This window comes from Canis aureus, chromosome 22 (genome assembly GCF_053574225.1).
Source record: "Canis aureus isolate CA01 chromosome 22, VMU_Caureus_v.1.0, whole genome shotgun sequence".
NCBI classification, from domain to species: domain Eukaryota; kingdom Metazoa; phylum Chordata; class Mammalia; order Carnivora; family Canidae; genus Canis; species Canis aureus.
Window position 1 is genome coordinate 29,893,660 of NC_135632.1, and position 23,611 is coordinate 29,917,270.

A 23,611-nucleotide genomic window follows, 5' to 3' on the forward strand; every position below is an offset into this window, starting at 1 on the left:
GATGCATAGTTTTTTTATATGAACATTTTATCTTGGCAATTGATCTATTTGTTTATCTTTGCTTATTTATAAAAACCATGCTATTTTATGTAGAGCTTTCACAATATCTATTAGGATAATCATGTGCCTTATCTACTTTATCAATTAAAAATGATGACCTTAATATTCTAATTTAAACACTTAAAATTTTTATTACATTATATGTATATTTTCTTAAGTATTATGTCATCGATGTCAATCATTGCTTAATTCATTTGCTTATAATTTACTTTGGGTTTTTGCTCATGTCAGAAATGACATGATCTTATCAATTTCATTTATTGGATTAGGCTTATCTAGCTAGTGTGTGTGTTCTGCTTAGGCATAATAGCATTTCTTCCGATTTTATAGTGGGGTTTATATACTTTAGAATGTTTTTACTGAAATTGTCATACATTACCTATAAAGTCATTTGAGCATGATAGCCTTATTTGGTTGTGGGTATTTGAATATCTTTACAATATAATTTTATTTGTCTAATCGACTTTACTACCATGATTTGAACCAATTTTGGTAATTTTTTTTACAATCAATTTCTTGGTTATGTAAGTCATCAAAATTATAGAATTGTGTATAGTATTTATATTAATTTTAAAAATCTTGATACATATCATTCATGCCTTTTCTGTGTTATCTTGATCAAACCTGACAAAGATTATTACAGTTGATTAGTTTATTAAACATGTTTTTGATACCATTCTGCAACTTTTTGTATTTCCAACTTTATTTCTTTCTGAAATTTTGTATCTCTTAATTTACTTTTTTAAGTTCTTGGTTTGAAACTTTGTTGTGATTAAAAATAGGAACACTTATACTGTATATTTTCCTCTGAAAATTTTTTTGCTGCATCCTGTACCATTTTGCATTTTGTTTTTCCAATATTCATTATTTTTAAATACTATAGGATTTTTTTTCTACTTTATCCTACTTGGAGATGAGATATATCATTTAAAGATATTAAGATTTTGTTGGAGTAGGTAGATGGAGGTTTTTTTTTTCTTTTAGAGTTTTAGATTTCCAGAAAAGTTGCAAAGGAAAAACATACCCCACATCCAGTTTCCCCTATTATTAACCTCTTTCATTAGTGTGATATATTGCCACAACTAAAGAAAAAACAATGATACAGAAATATTAAGTAGAGACTGTACTTCATTGGAATTTCTTTTGTTAGGGGCACTGCCAAACTTCTTCAAATCAGGTTTCTATCCTTGATTCAGATACACCTGCCCAAAGGCATCTCTTACTTGCTGTTGAGCTGCAAGGTGGGGAGTGACAGTGAGGAGTTGAGCACCTGGCTACTCCTGCTGAGATATCCAAATTAATCCCTCCCACTTGCTCCAGGGCCATTTCCAGACCTGAAACCATCTGGATGCTGCATTCATCTTTTGTAGCATTCATCTTCTGAACAGTACTTTCCTCTAAAAGTTTTTTTTTTTTTCTTGCAGAGCTGCTTCTCTCTAGTTTACTGTGGACCCCCCTCCATTTTCTGTACATTTATAGGTATAATAATTTTTCTTTAGCTATTTTTTACCATTTCTGGACACTTGGGAACAGGGCAACTGTAGTTTAATAATTCTCTCTTCAGCCTACCACATATTTTAAATATTTTTTAAAATATTATTTATTTATGAGAGAGAGAGAGAGACAGACAGACAGACGTGCAGGCAGAGACACAGGCAGAGGGAGAAGCAGGCTCCACTCAGGGAGCCCGATGTGGGACTCGATCCCGGGACCCCAGGATCACGCCCTGGGCTGAAGGCGGCGCTAAACCGCTGAGCCACCCAGGTATCCCTATTTTAAATATTTTTAAAAAGACTTTATTTATTCATGAGAGACACACAGAGAGAGGCAGAGACATAGGCAGAGGGAGAAGGAGGCTCCCTGTGGGGGGCCTGATGCAGGACTCCATCCCAGGACTTCGGGATCACAACCTGAGCCAAAGACAGGCACTCAACCACTGAGCTACCCAGGCACCAGTGGGTATTACTGTCTGTAATACGCCAGTTATTTAAGGATTTATTTTTAAGAGGTTTCTAACTCTTAGGAAACTCACAATATTACTGAACACAAACTGTAAGCACATTTTATGTAAACCATTGTAAATGTTTTTATTAGAAAAAGGAATTGTGTAGAATGACTTAACTATTTTTATTTTTTCTTCACATGTTATTTTCCCACACGTTACAGTTTGCCTTATTTTCCAAAAATGAAACTTTAAAAGCATTAAATGTACAAGATTTTAGATATCCTAAACCAGTAAAAATTTCAAAACAAACCTTAAGGAATCATGAGCAATTTATAAGAAATTGTCTGACATCACAGTTATTTTATCAAGTAAGGGCAGTTAAACACCAAATATATAAAGGATACAATATTGGAATATAGGACACTTGTCCCAGAGTCCCTGATAGCTTCATCACAGACTAGTACTCATTCAGGGCAGTTGGAAACTTTTGGGTTAGTACACATGGCAGGGACCTTTTTCAGAGGTAAGTTGCAGTTGTAGGTGGTTCTCATTAAGAAATCTCTACCTCCTTTTCCATTCTTTTTTCCCCACTGGCTTTCCTGGGAGGCAAAAATTCTCCCCTACTTCATCCTCTCCCCTATGCCACCCTCCCCCTCTCCCTGGAAATTTATCATAGTGTAACTAGATCTCATTCAGATTTGTGCTTGGGAGGAAGGTGTCTTTGAACTTTAGCTTAGGCAAAAGTTCTGATATCTTGCACTTCTATTCTCATTGGGGACAGGATGGTGATTGTGGTTCTTGAAGGAGGACTTTCAGATCTTCCATCTCTTCACTTTTCTTGTCTCATCTGAAGGAGGAAAGAAATTTGCTTTCTGTCACTTGGATGACCAGTCATCCTAGTATGCCTGAGACTAAGATTCCCAGGGACCACTGGTCACCCTACCTGTTGTCCCTTTGTAACCTACTAATGTGAGTTTGCTACTTGGTGAGTTACAGATACAGATTCTATCAGGTGGAGTTGCCACATGAGAGAAACTTTATTTGCAACAAGTAAGGAAATCACTGGGAATAATTTCCAAAGATGTGTTTTCCACATAGAGGGGGGTGAGTGGGTTTCTTAATATTTAGGGTTAGGATGAATATTCAGGAAGGTGAGCTTTGTCATTATATGTAAAAATAGGCAGAAGGTTGTGCAGGTATATTTAGAAAACTTGCCTATACCTGCATCCTATGTTATGTCAATGAAGCTTGTGCTCATCCTAGGGTGGAGACTAACATTATAATGAGGCAGAGGTTAGTTCTAGGCAAGGGGAAGGAGCTTATGGGCATGGCTCTGGGAGGTGGTATAAACTGGATGGGGTTTAGGGTTCTTTATTTTGGGTAAGGAATCCACGCCTTGCTTACTTTTGAAATAGCACTGAGAGTTATTATCTCTGATATGACTTAAGTTCTTTCTGGGCCTGGTAGAGCTGGTTAGTTTTTATATTTCCTTTTTTCCTTTAAAATCTTTAACTCCTGAGATTTTTGCATTTCTTTAATTCTGACACCTCCTGAGAAGCTCAGCAAAAAGTGTGCTTGACCAACTAGGGCAAAGATCACAGGAAATAGCTGGGGACCCTGCCTCTTTGTGTTTACAAACCAGGTTCAGTAGAGAGGACATAGTCTTGCCTAACCACCTTCTCTCCCCATTCCATTATTTGAGATTTCATTTTTGTACCATCTCAGTATTAATCCCTATGCACATGATGAGGAAAGGCAAATATAAATGGTGGCAAAAGTATTTGTGCATTAAATACTACTTTCATAATTTGTATTAGCTTTTCATTTCTGAAATGCTTAGGGATCACTAAAAATCTGAGGTGCTTCTGAAAAAGCTACATTGGGTAAAGACATGCATTCTGTGTCCTGAGCTGAATACAGTTATCTATGCAGTGAAATCTGGAAGGCCAGTGTTGCTGTATTTCTTGGGGCTTACTATACCCTCTCCTTTCCTTCTAGAACTTCTGTTATTTCCTTCGTATCTCTCCCAGTCCTTTCTTTTCTATTTTCTTCCATATCTTTCCTTCTTCTTGGTTTCTCTCTCTCTCTCTCCCTTTGATTCTAAGGGTACACAGAGAAAAGAAACTCCCTGGGAAGCTATTATTCTTGTTGGCTGTTACTAACATTCTTGAATAGTGAAGGCTCTCTTTCATGGAAAGAGTCCCCATAGACCCTTATCTTTTGAGCTAGGGAAATCAAAAAGTACTCAGTGCTGTTTTCTGTGCATTTCTGATTCTATGGAGGAAGACTTTGGGGATTCTTTCCTCAAGGTCCTCTCCAGAACTGAGTATCAACCTGGTTCACCATAGATACAGGGTCTGTGTGGCTTGCTACCATATTATCAACTCCTCACACCCCTTATTTCTATTCTTCAATGTAGCTGACTTATTTCTTTTTCAGATCAGTTTGGGGGTATGGGTATGAAAGAAGTATGGCTATTTTCAGAATTGTCTGACTATTGTGTTTTATAAGAAACCAATAACTGCATATTCAATAGGATTCCCAAAATTTGCTCTGAAGAGTAGGCATCCCAACCTTTAATCATGGATGAAAACAAAACTATAAAGTAGAACTGAAAGAGATCACCTTCTTCCAAGATGACCTTTTTTATGACAAAGGAGCTACATGAGGTTTACATTATCAGGATTTTTAGTTTAGATGTGAGCCAGAATCCTAACCCAATGAAAAGCATTTCTTAGACTGTCTATCCTCCCATTTTGGGCTAAGTGATTTTGAGGATGCTTTATTATCTGAGTTTGATCTCTATAAGCATGCTGCTTTTGTCTTCATTCCTTTGGCATTTCAAATTTTCTTCATGATTTTCTAATTATTGACATTCTTAGAGGGAACAAGAAGATGCTGTACACCTGTGTGCCCATCCTAAAGCAGATGGCACATCCACAAAGGGTGATTAATGAAGAGACTCTTAATTAAATGGACCATTGACAAGTTGTGGGCAAGGTGAGCAGAAACCAACTAAGGCGGTATCAGGAGGCTTTTATCATCCCAGTAATTTTATAAGGACTAACTCATGAAAGTCCTACTAAGGGCAGGTTTGTCTCTTAGGAGCTGTGGCCTTTGGCAGAACATGGCCACTGTCAATTTGTGGAGTTGACAGAAAGCATACAGGGGAATAAAAATCACCGTAGCTTCTTTCTGTTCTGATGTCCCATAAATGTCTCGAATTGGCCGAATATTGAGCAGAGGTGAGAAGACATGGAAGCATCACTGATACCACCAAGAGAGGTCTACTTCCTAGGGCACAGAGCAAGGTAGAGAAAGTTGAGAGTGATTCATACTGTTCAGTACATAACTGAGAAATGTTGGCAAAAACGTCTTATTCCTCATCAGAAGCTTTTTGTTAGAACTATATCTCAAACATTTTACTTAGGCTTGGAATTAAGTGTGATACATTGAACGATTCTCTGCTTATTTCAAAGAGCATAGGAAAAGGTTCTTTTTTATATTAATTTAATGTGAAAAAGTTTACAATATAAACCAATATAGGAGGGAGTGAATGCTGGGTTAGAGAAATAAAGCAACAACTTCAGGGTCGGGTCAAGATGATACATTAGAGCTTGGTTGCTTTTGCTTCCTTCTACAATTAGTCCTGGGGAAGCATTAAAGGAGTGTGCCATGGGCACATGGAACCAGCAAGAGCCATAAGGAGACTGATGGTGGGGGAGGGGAGAGTATTGGGGGCTGTGAGTAGGTGAAGTCTGGAAAACAGGAGGGCCAGAGCTGGCTGAGAAAAGCTAGAGTGGAAGAAAGCCTTGTATATTCTGCTCTTGACATTTGCCTTGCATTGCCTTGAAGAACTTTGCTTGTCCCTTTACTGGGAAAAGTGGCTGAACAGACACGGTCAGGAGTAACATTGATCTACAACAGCTTGGAGTGGTGAAGACATGAAGAAAACAGATTTGAATTAACAAGCCACCCTCAAGCATTTACTTCTCCATTTTTTTCCTTTTTAGCTTCAATTGAGATTCCACCTTATTTCGATGCTGCTACTTAAGCATTTAAAAGGTAAAACTTAGAATATTGCTGGCTAGCGGGACAGAAAATGTAATGAATCAGCAAGGTTTCTGTGGTGCCTGCAACTCTCTTCCCATCCCTTATTCTCCCCTTAAACACACAGGGACTAATGTAGACTGGAGCCTTTCTCCATGTTATAATGCATATCACCAAACTGAGTACCAGATACTTCCCTATGAGTATAAGCTCCCAGGCTGAACTAATTACACCTCTCGAGAGAACAGTAACTCTACAAAGAAAGACAACATATGGAATGACATACTTAATCAGAAGCACAATTGTTTGAACAGACTGGCAGAGGATTTAAAGTAATTGGAGGTAAGGAAATATTATAAGAATGTCAGAGAAAAAATAGACACTTGGGTATTAAAAAGGTAAAAGGAGAAGTGATTCTGTATTATAGAATGGGTACAGCTAAAGAATGAGTTAATGAATTAGAAGGTAACACTGAGAAATATTCCAGAAAGAGGATAAAAAGAAATCCTAGAGAACATAACAGCAATCCTAAAAATATGGAGGGTTTATATAGATCTTCAACATCTGTTTAATAGAATTCTAGAAGAAATCTTAAATAATGGAAAGTTGGAAGTTTCTAAAAATAAAGAAAAATGAAGACCATGGAAGGACTTCTAGAAACCCAGTCGGGATATGATTAAAGACACATACCTAGGCTCATACTGAAATTCAAGAATACTAAAGATAAGAAATTTTAAACCTTTCCCAGGTAAAGATATTGTCAATAAAAAGCAAGAATTCTGTGGCTATTCAACATGTTAACAGCTTTGGATGCAAGAAGATGATTATGTTGTTGAAGTATTGAAGGAACAAATGTTCATGAAGATTTTGTAGCAAGTCAAATTTTCACCTAATTCTGAGGACATAATAAAAATAGTCTTAAATGTACTATGTCTCAGGATGTTTGCTACTTTAACTCTTACATTGAAAGCACTGTAGGAAGGAAAACTTGGGTAAGAAAGAAAAGTCAGAGATTCTGCAGGAGATGAGCCAGCAAAAGATGATTTAATCACACAGGTAAATATGCATATAATGTTATAATGGCAGGGAGAAAAAGACAGAAACAGACACACAATTAAATCTAGACATGACCAACATGTATACAGTGATCAAAGGTCTGAGATCTTAGCATCTGGGTTTTACTATGGAAAAGATCTATATTGATAGGTTTATGTACCCCTGCAGAATTCCTAAGCTAAAGTGTATTTAAGTGCAACCCCTGTAAGAACAGTGTGTAGCTTTTTAGTAAGTAGAATAACAAATCTCTCCAATTTACATCGGAGATGTAAAAGATATAAGGAGGTAAAAGATATAAGCATAGTAAATGGGAAATGTGGATAGCAAAATTATTTTTATGTCCTAATAAAGCAGCAATTCAATAAATGGATTGAACTCTCTATTCCATCATAGGAATGTTTTTTATTGAATTAAAAAAAAAACATGACCCCAAGATATATTGTCAATATGAGGTAAACTTAATTAAAAAAAAATAGAAAACTTGAAAATCAGAGAGGATTACCAGGAAGTAAGGAGTAAAAAGAAAGCTAATGATAAATTATTAGTTGAAGTTGGGGAAATTAATCCTTTTGGTGGTAAGAGGTTTATGATTTAATACTTTAGGAGAGGGCCATCCATGCTCCAGAACAGAAGACTTCTGTGTTTCTCACTACCCCCTTCATGATACTCAATTCCTCAAAGGCTTAGATATTTTATTGAAATGCATTTAGGTTGATCTTATACTGACAATTTGTGTTCTTTATGAAATATTTCCTAAAAATAACATTCCATAAAGCAGATAAACTTAAAGACCTTTTGGGTTTTTGTATTACTATTACATTTAAAAAAATATTTTGTTTGAGAGAAAGAGAGAGAGGGAGAGAGGGAGAGAGAATGAGTGGGGGAGGGGCAGAGGGAGAAGGAGAAGCAGACTCCTCACTGAGCAGGGAGCCTGATGCAGGGCTTGATCCTGGGACCATGGGATTAGGACCCGAACCAGAGGAGATGCCCAACTGATTGAGCCACCCAGGTGCCCCAACCATTACGTTTCTTTTTGATTCTTCTAATTGGCATTGTCTCCCACATGTAGGCACTAACATGATGCTATCATGAAGCCTTAATAACTGAGCTACTCGGCAACTAGACAGTTCTGTTGATTCATTTATTTGTGGATTAATTGAAACAATTTCTGCTGTGTATCTAAAATGTATCAGAAAATGATAAGCACAGGGATCAGAGTTGTGAGCAAAATAGTCACTATTCCTTCCCTCGTAGTGCTTACAGTTTTAAGAAGTATAAAAACAATCACAAAAAGCAATCTAGAATTGTACAGTGTGATAAAACTAGAAGGAAAAAGGAAAACTAGAAGAAGATGTGTGTGGTACACATTCCAGCACAGGCCTTGAATAATGTAATGTGTGTGTTGTGGTGGGGCAGGAGGTGGTCATAAAAAGTACTTTTGAGTAATTGATACGTGAGTTCAGAAGGCTGATAGGGTCTCCCCAGGTGAAGAAATGTAGAGAAGAGTGTTTCTCATAGATGGGCCAATATGGGCAGAGATTCTGAGGTGGGAAAGTTATTTCAAGAGACAAAGTGTTTGATTATGTCTGGAGCAGAGCTGCTGGAATCTAGAAGATAAGAGTGGTATTGAGTTGTGATGGGTAAACTACATCAAAGATAATTCAGAGGCCCGTAAAAGATGATAAATACTTCCAATTCTATCTAAATGGAATAGAAAATAATGGCATGGTTTTAAAACTGAAAGGAGGCAGAATCAGATTTGTAATTTAAGGAGAACATTCTGGCTGCTGGAGATTATGGGAGTGCTAGAGTAAAAGCAAAAATCTAGTTAAGGAGGTATTAAAGGTCTCCAGGTGAGGGGTTTGGCAACTTGGATTGGGATGGAGCGGTGGACTTGGAGACAAGTTTTGATGGGTTGGGCTATATTTTAGAGGTCAATTTACAAATACTGGTAGTAGATTGAATGTGGGTGATGAGGACTGGGAAGTGTTGGGAAGAATTTTGGGATTCTAACATGAGCAATAGCTGGAGTCATTTCAGAATCCCTGCACTTCGTTGGGGGAAGGAGAAGACAAGATTCCGTTCAGTTTGTGTTCAGTTTGGAATAAGATTGCCAAGTGGAAATTTCAATTAGCTGGAATGTAGAAGACTGGAGCTCTGCAAATTAGGCTTGGCTGGAAACATCACTGTGTAAGTCACTGGAATATACAGCATTCAAAGAAGCAAACATTGAAGAGAGTCCTTAGAAGGAGGGATTAGAATAACAGAAGGGGTTTACCCAGAGGGAGCTCAAACATATATAAAAATTGGTTGAAGAAGGATGGGTGAGAGAAAAAAGGGGACAAGTGGAGAATTTAGTTTTCCTCAGGTCAAGAGAAGGAAATCTTCCAAAAGGAAGGGAAGGGGTTAGCCCTGTGGGATTTTGCTGAGAGGACAAGTAAAGATGAGGACTGAAAAAAATGTCCTTGAAATTTAGAGACATGGAGGTCCCTGGTGTTTTTTCCAGTCATTAATGCATAAACCCACAATGTTATTATGACCCTGGATTCTTTGGGCCAGGAATTCAGAGAGGGCACAGTGGAGATGCTTGCCTGTGTTCCACCATGTCTGGGGCTCCCCTGGAAAGACTTGAAGGCTTGGGGGGACTCTGTGGCTGGAGTCTGGAATCTCTGCAGGTTCACATGCTGACATCTGTTGCCTGAGCAAGGAGACTGAGAGAACAGGACAGGACCTCACATGGCTTTTTCCATGTAGTTTGGCTTGGTTTCCTCACAGTGCTGTCTTCAAGATTAATCAATGTTCTACTAGGAGGCTCATGGTTCCAAGCTGTGTTTTCAGAGGGTGAGTAGAAGCTGCACCTTTTGTGACACAGTCTTAGAAGTAACCACATTCTATTGATTACAAGTGAGTCACAAACCGGCTCAGATTCAAAACTAGAGGACCTAGGCCTCATCTCACTACCAGAGGACTGTCAGTATTTGTGGATGTAGTTTAAGGCCATTGTTGGAGCTTAAGCAACAGTCTCAGGGGAGAGGAGGATGCAGACCAAAGGGGACTGGCAAGTGAACAGAAAGTGAGATGTGCCACTTGAACACAGATCAGTTTGACAATAGACCCTTAAAATTTAGTTTGACTCTGATACAGAGAGGATATGGAAAATAGTAAGCAATATTAATATTTTTCAAAATTGAGACAGCTAATTTGAGTCTGCATTTGGAAGCTGTAACTGCACACTCAGCCTTTGAATCAAACATCTTAAAATGTCTTCCAGGTAGTTTTTTTTTTTAATATAATAAATAAAATACCTGTAAATCCTTAGTAGAGAAAGTAGAAGCAACTATCATAACCATTTAACAGAAAGGATAAATATTCCTTTGCCTTCTTACTAAGGCTCTGGCAGTGTCAAAATGAAAGCATTGTTTGTGATTAGCCTGTGTGGTCATTGTGTGTGAACAGATGTGCACAGTGAAGGCAGTCATCTGCTCTCAGAAGAGTATTATTGTTCTAACTTCAACTTTTGAGTTTCTTTTCTGACTTGGAATTTTGTTTTTGTAGTAAGCTTCAAAATTTGCATTTACAAAACATACATTACACATGTATTTATATTATGGAATCTGTGTGGGCATAGCTATAAATATTCAGCTAATATCACATCTTGAAAGGATAAGCAGAAATTTGCAACATAACAACTCCATCAACATTTTTAAAACCCAGCAATTATTTTTCCTTCCATTGTTTAAAGTTTTCAAAGCTCAGTTAAAATTAGCAAGCATTTTTGCCATAATATTGATCATAAACTGATTTTATTTTAATTTATATACATATTTTTAAGATTTTATTTATTCATGAGAGACACAGAGAGGCAGAGACCTAGGCCGAAGTAGGTACCCTGCGGGGAGCCCAATGTGAGACTCAATTCCAGAACCCTGGGATCATGCCCTGAGCCAAAGGCAGACACTCAACCACTGAGCCATCCACGTGCCCCAGTCACAAACTGATTTTTTTTTTTTTTTTTTTTTTTTTACAAACTGATTTTAAACTACTGGTGACATTAGCTAAAATTTGGCTCTGGCCATTATTCATTGACTTTTTTCATTTATTCGTTCACTTAATAGCATGCTTTTTTGTGTGTGTTACCGTTTCTTTCCTACTTTTCAAAGGAAATTAAGTTTAGAATAGTTAAAAAAGAATTTAGAATAGTTTGATTTACAGAAAAGTTACAAATGTAATAATGTACCTCTACGTGGTTCCCTCAGTAACATCTTACATTACGATTCATTTGTCAAACTAATAAATAATATTCAATATTAACTAAAGCCTGTATTTTATCAGAATGTTCTTACTTTTTACCTAAGGTCCATTTTTTTTTTTTTTTGTCCCAAGATATCACGTTATGTTTAATCGTTATGTCCTTTGAAGCATCTCTAAACTGACAATGTCTTAGACTTATTTATATTTGATGACCTTGACACTTTGAGGAGTCCTGGTCAGGTGTTTTTGTAGACTGTTCCTCACTTTGGATTTATCTCATGTTTTTCACATGACTAGACTGTGATAATGGGCTCCTGAGGGAAGCAGACCACAGAGGTAAGGTGCTATCCCTACCAAGGATGTGTGCTGTCAGTGTGACTTATCATTGATGAAATTAAACATGGTCATGTGGCTGGGGCATTATTTTTTGGGTTTCTTCTCTATAAAGTTAGTGTCCACCTTTCCGTAAAGATGTGCTTTAGGGCAGCCCTGGTGGCTCAGCGGTTGAGCGCCGCCTTTGGCCCAGGGTGTGATCCTGGAGACCCGGGATGGAGTCCCACATCAGGCTCCCTGCCTAGAGCCTGCTTCTCCCTCTGCCTGTGTCTCTGCCCCCTCTCTCTGTGTGTCTCTCATTAATAAATAAATAAAATCTTAAAAAAAAAAAAAAAAAGATGTGCTTTAATGGGATGCCTGGGAGGCTCAGCAGTTGAGTGCCTGCCTTCAACTCAGGGTGTGATCCCAGGGTCCCAGGATTAAGTCCCACTTCGGGCTCCCTTGCATGGAGCCTGCTTCTTCCTCTGACTATTCTCTGCCTCTCTCTCTGTGTCTCTCATGAATAAATAAATAAAATCTTTTTAAAAATGCTTTAAAGTTCGTAATTATTTAGGCTAGGATACAAAAGAAGATTGAAATAAGATGGCTACAGAAAGGAGGAGGAGATGCAGCTGGACTTAATGGATGTTTGATTAGCTACTGGTTTCCTACAGGCCATGCTGCGGGGGTAGAGAATAAATAGATCAGCCGTCTTCCAGGTAAGATCCTGCCACACTGAGAAGCTGAGTTAGAGCCACTTCACTAGCCTTATAGAATGGGGTTCACATTGTTTTTCCTGAAGAGCTTATACTCACAGTTTAGGTGAGTGGGTCTTAAATTGTGGTGTGCTTGAGAGTCATGGAGAGAGGCAGGTAGGGACTTGCAAAACTCCAGATTGCTGAGGCTTTCCCCTCAGAGAATTTGAGAGTGGTGTGTTGCCTCAAATACTGTATTCATCTGATTCTAATTCACGGGTTCTGAGGACCACATGAATCCAGGTGCTATTGCCTGAGAGGAATGTTTACATTCATCATGTGAAACTGGTTCTTGAGCTAAAATTAGGATAAGCAAGACCACATTCTTATTTTGAAGGGGAAATCAGTCTGCCTGCTGCCGTTTTGGGACAATAGCTCTGTTTTCAGTGTTCCTCATTCTCATAGAAAGCCCGTGTCTCTGCAAGGTGTTAGAAATTAGGAGTGGAATAAGGGTAATAGGACTAGAAAGAAAGGTTGAATGAAAGGACAGATGTGTGGAGGCAAAGATCTATGGGCCTTCAAGAGTATGGGAAGACAAGCCACAGTCTGAGAAAAAATATTTTCAAAAGACATCTGATAAAGGACTACTATCCAAAATACACAAAGAACACTTAAAACTCAAGAAAGCAAACAACCCAGTTAAAAAACGGGCCAAAGCCCAAAGAGATATCTCACTGAAGAAGGTATACAGGTGGCAAATAAACATATGAGAAGATGCTTCACATCGTATGTCACTGGGGAAATGCGAGCCAAAACAACAATGAAATATCACTACACATCTAGTAGACTGGCCAAAATCAAGAACACCGACAACACCAAATCGACATGGAGCAACAGAGACTCTCACTCCTTGCTTGTGGGAATGCAAAATGGTATGGCTACTCTGGAAGACAGTTTGGCAGTTTCTTACAGAACTAATCGTACTCTTACCACATGATCCGGTGAGCATGTTCCTTGGCATTTTCTCGAAGGAGTTGAAAACATATCCACAGGAACACTTGCATGTAGATGTTTACAGCTAAGTTAGTAATAGTTGCCCAAACTTGAAAGCAACCCAAGATGTCCTTCAGTAAATGAGTGGATAAATGAACACTGTGGCAATGGAATATTATTAAGTAGCAATCAAAAGAAAGGAACTACAAAACCATGAAAAGACATGAAGCAAACTCAAATGCATATTTATTAATATGCATACAAATGAAAGAAGCTGATCTGGAAAGGCTGCACACTGTATGATTCCAACTACATGGCAATGTGGGAGAGGCAGACCTAGGGACAGGAAAAAGATCTGTAGTTGCCAGTGGGTGGGGGGGTGGGGGTGGGGGTAGGTGATGCGGGAATGAATAGAGCACAAAGTAATTTTAGGATGGGGAAACTACTCTGTATGGCATTATAAGGCTGGTTACAGGTCATGATACATCTTAACCTCACAGGGTCATGATAGCTTGGCGCTGATTGGCTATGGGAACTGAAAGGTACAGCTCAAAGATGTGACTGCATTTGTTGGACTTCCATCTGGGAGGGTGGTAACCTGCCAAAAGTAAAAAATGAAACAAAACCTTGCATATTTTGTAAATTTTAAAATGCTATGCAGTTGGAAGGTATCATTTAGCTGTAAAACGTGGAAGTACAAAACCCACTACTCTTGCCATGAGACGAAATTCTTCCATAAGAGCTATTGCTTGTCCTACAATTTGTTTTAAGGGGCTTTTTGAGTCTCTTTAGGGTGAAAACAATATTTGATAGCAGTGAAATCAAGGAGATAAACTGAATTACAACCTATAATTACAAATTATACATGATTTTAAGTTTGCATCATTTTTTCCCTAAGATTTTATTTATTTATTTGAGAGAGCACACAGGACTTAGAGGAAGGGGCAGAAGGAGAGAGACAGACTCCCTGCTGAGCAGGGAGCCCAAAGTGGGGCTCGATCCCAGGACCCTGAGATCATGACCTGAACTGAAGGCAGATGCTTAACCGACTGAGCCACCCAGGTGCCCCTTAAGTTCACATCTTGAAACATGACCCATATCTAACCAAGTGAGAAAGGCAGACTTAGCATTTTCTTATCTACTGTATGTACAATTATTTTTCAAATAGTGAAAGATTTAGAACTTAAGAAGGAAGAGAGTGACTGTGTTTGTATCAGGGGGTTATAGTGTTCTTAGGGAAGAAATGACATAGATTTCCTTTCAATGAACTCTTAGCAGATAAGAGTTTTAAGATCCTCCCCAAAGAAGGTAACTTGCAGAGATGGAGAGCTAGCTATCTTCAAGAAGTTTAAGAAGGCCAGAAGGAAATACATTTTCACAGCTAAAATAGCTAAGTACATTCTGGTTTCCATTGTTAATATTCACTCCTTGTGTTTTTCCCCCCTGGATTTCTTGATTAAGAGAAAAGCTGTTTAGAATGTTGAAGAACTTTATAAACTCAATTCTACCAGTAACACAAGATCGTGGTTAAGGTGACATGCAGCACTGACAAGAATGGCTAATTATGTCAAATTATAGCTTTTAAAATGCCAGATGAAATTTCATTTCAGTTTAAGTCCTGTTCGGGCCTCAGCTGGATTTCTACTAGAAAACCCACTCTTTGTATTAGGTTTGAACTTTTAACTGGGAAGGGAAGAAAATAGACGGTGCTGCAGAAGGACGTGGATTAACGTTAGCTGTATGGTATAACCGTTTTTAGGAGTGCATGTCGCATCCCATATTGTAAACTGATGGATGCCAAGAGATAACTGCACAATCATTATGTAAGAGGGGTGGTTTTTCTTCCTGGACCCCAGGGGTCTACTTTCTCTCAAACATCCACCTAAGCCTGGGTTGAGTATTTTATAAATAGCTACCGTTTCAGTTAGTCTTGCTGTGAAATAAAAGACTTCAAAACTCAGTGCCTTAAAATCCCAACTATTTCTCAAAGTCTGTGGTATAGCTGGGAAGTTCTGACCTAGCCTGGGCCTGATATTGACAGACCTCTCTCCTGCCTGTAGTTTCTTGGCTGGGAGCTAGCTAGTCTGTCATGGGACCTTGGCTGGGGTGACTCGGTTTTGTTTGGTGCCATTTTGCAGCAGCTTCAAGCTTTTTCTGCTGCCAGCAGAAGGATTCCGAAAGAGGTCATGAAAATGCACAAAGTCTTTCGAGGCCTGAATTGGCATATGGTCATCTCTATTGCTTCTGTTGGCCAAAGCAAGTCACAGAGCCAGCCCAATTCAAGGGGTGGGGCAAATGAACTCCATATCTTTCTCAACAGGAAGAGCTACAAAGTCACCTTTTAAGGGATTTGCAGGTAAGAAGGGGTAGAGAATTGGGGTAACTTTTTTCTCCCCAACTTTCAAAAACTACTTTCCTTCCAAAATCAAACTGCACAATATTAGGTAAGGCCTTTGCCTGTGTTCTTTACTTTTTTTATTTTTTTTTTTAGTAGGCTGTTGGTTTTTCCCAGCAAGAAGCACACCTATTCTCTTCACAATTTCTTCCACAAATTATATTTTTCACAAATAACTTCAAGTACTAGCATTATTTCTCAGAAACATTTTTTTACTATGATTATCAACATAAGCCTTCCACTTTCCATTGCCATCATTTTCATATTGCACAAATGCTCTCTAGAATATGATGAATCTTCATTTGACATTCCTAAGCAGGCTTACATTAATTTTAGTTCCCCATTGAATTTCAAACAGGAGCCTCCACATTGACATTAAAAAATATTAACATTTGCAGTGGCAGTGCAATCTGCTGAGGCGTGGATTGTTGCTCTGACTTGCCACATCTTTCCCCTTGTTCTTTTTTTAGAAAGAGCAAAGCAGAGGGATTTGGCAGGGCAATTCAAGCTGCCACTCAGAGCAGCTCCAGAGACGGAAGGCTAGCCCAGACCATATTGCGTTCTAACTGGCAGCAAATCCTTCATTCAAGGTCTTTCTGCAGAAAGGCAGTGCGAGCTGGGCCCCTCACCCTTCGATGTCTGTCCTGGGTGTTAGAGATAACTTCTTAGCCATAAAACGACAGCTATTTTCAGTTTTTCTCAATGTGTCTAAAAAAGCTTCTCTTCAATCTATTCTTTTGCCCCAAATAACATCTCCCTTCCTTGTTGTTTTTGATAATGCAGTCACTGAAAAGAAGCCAAGCTTCTGATTGAGGTGTGGTGGGATAAGTTTGTTCATAACCGATTTCTTTTCTTTTTTTTTTTTTTAATTAATGCTTTCCTGCCCTTTTGGACAAGGCAACGTGCAATAGGGAGAATTTCCTTCTACAGCTATTTCCACCCCTTCAGCCTTGCTTATTTTTATCATGTCCCATCACCATTATTACCCATTATATTTATATCTGCATTTAGCAGGCCGACTTGCTTCATGTCTATAAAGGTGTAATGAGCAATTTGGGTTAATGATTTTCTGCAGCTGCTCAAACAGTTGGTACTAACGTCATCGTTTACGCCTTCCAAAGACATCTGAATGAGGCATCAGATGTAGACCAAATTGGTTTTGCCTGTTGGAGGAAGTAGAAGCATGGATAGGGGGTGGTGTGTGTGTGTGTGTGTGTGTGTGTGTGTGTGTATAGAATAATTGTTCATGCATCTTTCATTCCCCTATTGGATGGATACTAGCAGTGGAGTCTTTCTCATAAAAGAATCTTCAGCACTGGGAGAAAAAAATGATTCATGACAAACTAACCTACTTGTGTTGCCATCTTGATGAAAGGATATTGCTTTAACAGAATTCAGAATTTTTACACAGTTGTACAATTTATAGATGAACTTTGAAAAATACATAAAGTCTATGACTTTTCATCCCTCTTTAGGGAGAAAAGAAGCTGGTGCAGAGAAAATAACATTGGATTGGAAATAGAATAACTGGGTTCAGTGTTTCTACTCTGCAAAATTTCAGCTGTGACCTTGAGTATTTAACTTCTCTGGAACTCATTTCCCTTCTCTGTGAAACAGGGAATCCTGAATTGCTCATAGGATGGTTTTAGGAAAAAGGGAGAGGAGCCCATGAATGTAGTGTGAGTGGCACACATACTAGTTGTTACTAATATACAACTTTAGAGGTCTTTCTGTTCAATTATGTGCCCAAATACATATCAGAAAGTTTCTTCACCTATATAAAAGGGTGTTTGACCTCTCTTGGCTTTCTCAGCACATTATCTATCTGAAGGTCTTTCCTGCCCATGTCAATTCACACTTCTAGTCTTCCCCTTTCTCAATTCTTGGCTCTTCTCATATTATGGAAACCAAGTAGTGTAGTGACTATTTTACATTGTGTTATTTTCATGCTTTAGGAATCCAGAATTTGACAGGAAAGTAATTTAAATTTGGCAGCCTGTGGACTCACGTAGGGACAGTTCAAGACAAAATTTTGAAAGAAGAAATTTGTTTTGAATTTTCTCCCAGCCCTGTCTACCTCTCTCAGATATACTTGTGATGAGTGTGGATTCCTTAATACTTTTTCTATACCAGCTCCCCTCCCTTTTATGATATTTTTGTCTTCTGACGCTTCTTTTGCACCATAACCCAATCTGTGTTCTCCCCAGTTATGGAAACCATCCCCTATCTTTAACTGATGTCTGTAGCCCAGAGCCAGGCATATATTGGGCTTGTTAAATGAATAGACATGACTGTGAGGAGATAGCCAAGCTGGTCAGATAATTGGAGCTAAAGGGTTAATTAGCATAAATGATTTCATGGATTGTGTCTCCCAAACTTCAAATTTGCCTTCTGGCTGGCACCTTACAAAGTCATAATCTGTAGAAGTGGCAGATGGTGAGACAGCTTCATAATCCTGGGGCAGGCCTTGAGGGCGGGGAAGGTGGGCAGATAATTCTGGACATGTAACCTTGATATGACGTTCTTACAGTTTTATTAGGGCTGGAGGCATACTCTAGTACTTCTTTGGTTGAGATGGAAAATTTTACTCCCTCCCCCTTCCATCACCCCAAATGTTGCTTGGAACACCTTGGCTCAGTTTTATGAGTGCTCTGAAAATGAACAACTCCCATTTATTAAGCTCTAATTTTCGCTGACGCTGTTAAAGGATTTGGCATATACTAATAATTTTTTTAAACCCTAATGGTTCTATATGTTAGGACTATTTTTAATTTCTCCTTTAGGGATGGGGAAACCAATATAGAAAGAGATTAATTATTTTTAAGTAAGCCTTGTGTACAATGTGGGCTTGAACTCATGACCCTGAGATTAAGAACTGCGTGTTCTGCCAACTGAGCCAGCCAGGCGCCCCCAGAGGTTACTAAATTGTATAAAGTTATAGTCAGTAAGTGGAAGAACCAGGAATCAAAGTCAGATTTTTTTCTCCTCATTCTATGTTGTTAACACTCCAGGGTAATGGATATGACCACAGAAAAATCTGCATATTTTCATGTGATACTGAGATAGACTGCCTGGAGACTTGGAGGGGACAGTGGCATGATGATCAACAAATTGCTGTAAATCTTTCTGGCACCATGAGAAGTATAGTTAGGCTGTAAGAATGGAGAGTGCTCAGGGATACTTCAGTGGAGAAAGGAGCTCAACATTCCTAAGAGCAGTTCCCTAGAGACAGTGTCTCTGTGTTCTGGAGGACAAGAATGCTAGGATGTGCCTAAAACCATCTTTGGAGTGAAGTACAGCTATTTTAGATATGCAGTTGAGAGGAGTTTTTGTTATCAGGCAAACTGGTAACACCCTCATGAAAAAGAATGAGGCAAGGATGTATGCTTGCATTAAACACCCATTCTAGACGCCATGGAGGTGGGCTCAGGGAGTGTTCTCAATTAGGCTCAAGATTCCTTGCAAGAAGTAATTCTTGGTCTAACCTGGCTCACACAAGAATGATCAATGGGGCTGCCAGGTTCGTTGCCATTGGTTAGGACTGTAATCATTTACCAAAAGACTTCTAGTTACTGTGGCTGCTCTCAATCAATCCCAGGCTCATTGGCTTAAAACAACCAGCCATTAATTATCTCTCACATTTTCTTTGGGTCAGGAATTCAGGAATAGCTCAGACATTCTAATGTGGAGTGTTTAAGGAGGTTGCATTCTGACCATGGCCAGGATTGAGGTCATCACTTGGGTCTGGCATCGGGGTTGGGAAGACCAACAACTGAAGGTGAGGCAAGGGCCTGTTAGGACCAATTGTTATACATTCAGGACCTTTGTAAGCCAACTTTTAAACTTCTGGTTTCTTGATACAGATCTGAGTGGGAACATTCATATGGTGGAAACCAACAAATGCTATCCAATGGGGCTTTTTCAGGATCCTCCTGTTTTACCTGCTCACCACTGTGACTGGAATACTGGGGGCTCCTTAGCATCTCTTTGTCTCTTGATGTGAGGGCTTCAGGGTAGTTGGACCTCTTTCCCGTCAACTCTGGGCTCCTAAGATACGAGTCCTGAGAGAGGGAGGCAGGAGCAAGTTTGCAGCATGTTATGACCTAGCCTTGGAAGTCTTGCAGCACTGCTTCCACTGTAGTGCCAGGGCCTCTCAGATTCAGGAAGAGGGAACATAGATAGACCCTGTCTCTTGATGGAGTGTTAATGGCACAGTGTAAGAACAGTACATAGAGGGGAGGCCTTTGTGCAGTTATCCTTGGAAAAGACAGCTCTCACAAAGCCTTAGAGCTCATGAATGAGCAGGGAGGGAGGGGCAAAGGGAGAGGGAGAGAGATAATTTTTTTTAAAGATTTTATTTATTTATGAGAGACACACAGAGAGGCAGAGACCTAGGTAGAGGGAGAAGCAGGCTCCCTGCAGGGAATTTGATGTGGAACTCGATCCCAGGACCCCTGGATCATGACCTGAGCCAAAGGCAGATGCTCAACTATTGAGCCACCCAGGCACCCCCGAGAGAGAATCTTAAGCAGGCTCCAAACTCAGCACAGAGCCTGACTCAGGGCTCTATCTCATGACCCTGAGATCATGACCTGAGCTAAAATCAAGAGTTGGACACTTCAACTGAGCCATCCAGGTGCCCCAAGACTTTCCTTTTTTCAAAAACCTTTTATGATTATAAAACTAATGCTCATTATAATGAACCATATATGGAAAAAATAAAGAAATCACCTAATATTCTTCCCACCTTCAGAGAAGCAGAAATATTTTTTGGTAATAGTTCATTTATAAGTCTCTTAAATCTCTCTCTCTCTCTCTCTCTCTTTTTTTTTTTTTTTTAGAGAGCATGTGTACTCACACATGTGCAGGGGTGGGAGGCAGTGGGAGAGAGAATCTTTTTTTTTTTTTTTGTATATATATTTTTTTTATTGGAGTTTGATTTGCCAACATATAGCATAATACCGAGTGCTCATCCCGTCAAGTGCCCCCCTCAGTGCTTGTCACCCAGTCACCCCATGCCCCCCACCCACCTCCCTTTCCACTCCCCCTTAGGGAGAGAGAGTCTTAAGCAGACTCTACAGAGTCTGAGGCAGGGCTTGATCCCAGGACCTTAGGATCATGACCTGAACTGTAATAAAGGGTCAGATGCTTAAATGACTGAGCCACTCAGATGCCCAATAGTCCATTTATAAATCTCTTTATGCATACCTGCATATATAATTTTGAAGGAATGAGTTTATATCATACACATTGTTTTAGTTTTAAAATTTTCTTTGTTTTACCTTTCTCCTTTCCTCACTTATTTTTACCTTGTATATCACACTTAGAAAATGTTTCTAATATATCACCAATAGAATATCTCTAAGTCAAATGATAACACTTCTTTCCTGAGGCTGCCATAAAAAATTATCACAAACTTCACAAGCAACACAAATGTATTCACTCATAGTTATAGAGGTGTGAAGGCTTAAGTCAGTATCACTGGACTAAAACCAAGGTGTTAGCAGGTCTGTACCCCTTCTAAAGGCTCTTGGTGAGAATCTATTCCTTATTTCTTCCAGCTTCTGGTACCTGGTTGCATTTGTTGTCTTGTGATTGCATCACCTCAATCTCTGCCTCTATGGTCACATGGCTGCTTCCTCCTCTATAAATCTCCCTCTGCTTCTCTCTTACAAGGATACACATGATGGCATTTAGGGCCCAACTGATAATCTAGGATAATCTTCCCATCTTGAGATCCTTCACTATACCTGCAAAGACTTTATTTCCACATAAAGTAACATGTATGGTTTCTGGCTATTAGCATCCGATGTCTTGTGGGTGGCTATTATTCATCTCAAAGCTCTAAGTTATTCTTTTTATTGATTTAATAATATTCCACACAATTTATAGTTAATTCAACCATTCTCTACCTGAAGACCATCTATTGCCTAAAAATTTAAAAAAAACTTTTAAAATTATGACAACAAATACTCATAGAAATTTACCTTTCATTTCCATACCCCTTTCAAAGATACAGCTACTTGTGTATCCATTTATAATTACCATGTATATTCAAGTATATATGTATGTGTATATACAAGTATAAAAGTATATGTATGTTTTATACAAAGCTGTGCATGTGTATGATAGTTTTAAAATTTATTTTTACTGAATAATCTTAGAAATCTTTTCATATCTATATGTATAAATCATATAAGGCCTATATGGCTCATATAGAGCCTATTAATTAGTTTCCTATTAATGACTAGGTGGTTTTTGTTTTTTTCCAATTCTAAACTTTGCTGTAATGGATACTGTTATCCTTATAAATTTCTAGTATGGTGTTTTATGACTGATGAAATGAACTCAATATTGAAAGCTTCCCACCCTTTATGAACTTCTAGGTATAAAATATTGACATAAACAGAACGTTTATGAAAAATAACTAAAGCAACACAAAAGCATTTGTGTTTTGTTTTTTCCTCTTTCATCCTCAGGAGTGAGTCCTGCACTGTGCATATTGAGAGACTGCTCATGGTGTGGGCATCCTCTAATCATGTTGTTGATGTGCCTTTGGGAAATCGTAGTGATGGTGGAATCAGGGTAATCCAGAGGCTAGGAAGGAAAGTTTCTCCAAAAAGGCTAGTGTAAATATATGGATTAGTATACCTTTCTCTTGTGGGATATATGCATATTTGTATTTATTCCCAGTGGAAAAAAACAATTTTTAAATTAATATGTCTTCTAAACTTCAGGCAGCATAAAAAAGTAATGTCATGAATCAAGTGAATGACAGGCCATTATGAGTATTATAGTCTCAAAAACAAAAGTATATGTGGAAACCATTCCACATTTTGAATATAAAGATCAGTAAAAGCAAAAGAATAGCAATTTAAACAAAATTTATTTTTATTTTTTTGGTGTGGGCCAGCTAGTCTTGACTCATTTGTATCATATCTTTTAACACTTATTACTACTTTTTAAATAGAGAAAACACAGGAAAAGTAATGGATTCTAAGCTGTAAGTCTTTGAATCAGTTTAGTTTGGTAACTTGAATTTTTAAAGGATTTAAAGGAACACAAATGTTCTAAAGATATATTCTTCTACACCTCTTAACATTAAAGCAAAAACCTTTGCCAGAAAAGTAGCTGTTGAAATATGAAAATAGCATATGAATACGCAAATATAAGACAACAAGCTTAAATAATTATTTTTGAGATTCTTTTTAAGTTAGTTTTCTGTGTTGGCCCCTTCTCAGTGTTTTTGGAAGCTTGACATGTCTATTTAGTCTGGCTTTTGTGTTTGGACTGTTAATCTTGATTTCTGAATTTCATCTTGACATAGAGTTCGGTTAGCTGTTTCTCTCTGGCTGCTGCTTCAGACTTGAACTGTGAGTGAATATGTCAGGGGCATTTCCTGGTTGAGTGAGGCCTTGGGACCAACCTGTGGTTGGCCTGCAACCAGGTCCAAATGATGCTATTTCCTGCTGCATACTTACTTTAGTGAGAGTGGTTTTTATGTTCATGTTTTGGCTGCTTGCCTCTAGCTTTGTCCAAGGAGCTTAGATTTCTATTTTTGTTCAATATGTGACCTACATTCTCTTGAGAGTTAAGATTCTCTTTGTTTTTGAAGAATGGTTGCAAACAAGCTTTTCGAAAGCACTCTTTCCCTGTCCCATCACCTTCGATGTTTGAAGTGTTTCCCATGTTCAGTATATAACTCTGACTAAAGTTAGTGGCAGCACAACTTTACATCTGTGATATCTCCACTCCACTTCCGCTCTCTCCTCTATGTGGGTGGCCACTTGAAACTGTGCTTAGTCATCTGGTTTCCTTCTGTTCAGAATATCCCTTTTTGCTAACAGTCTACAA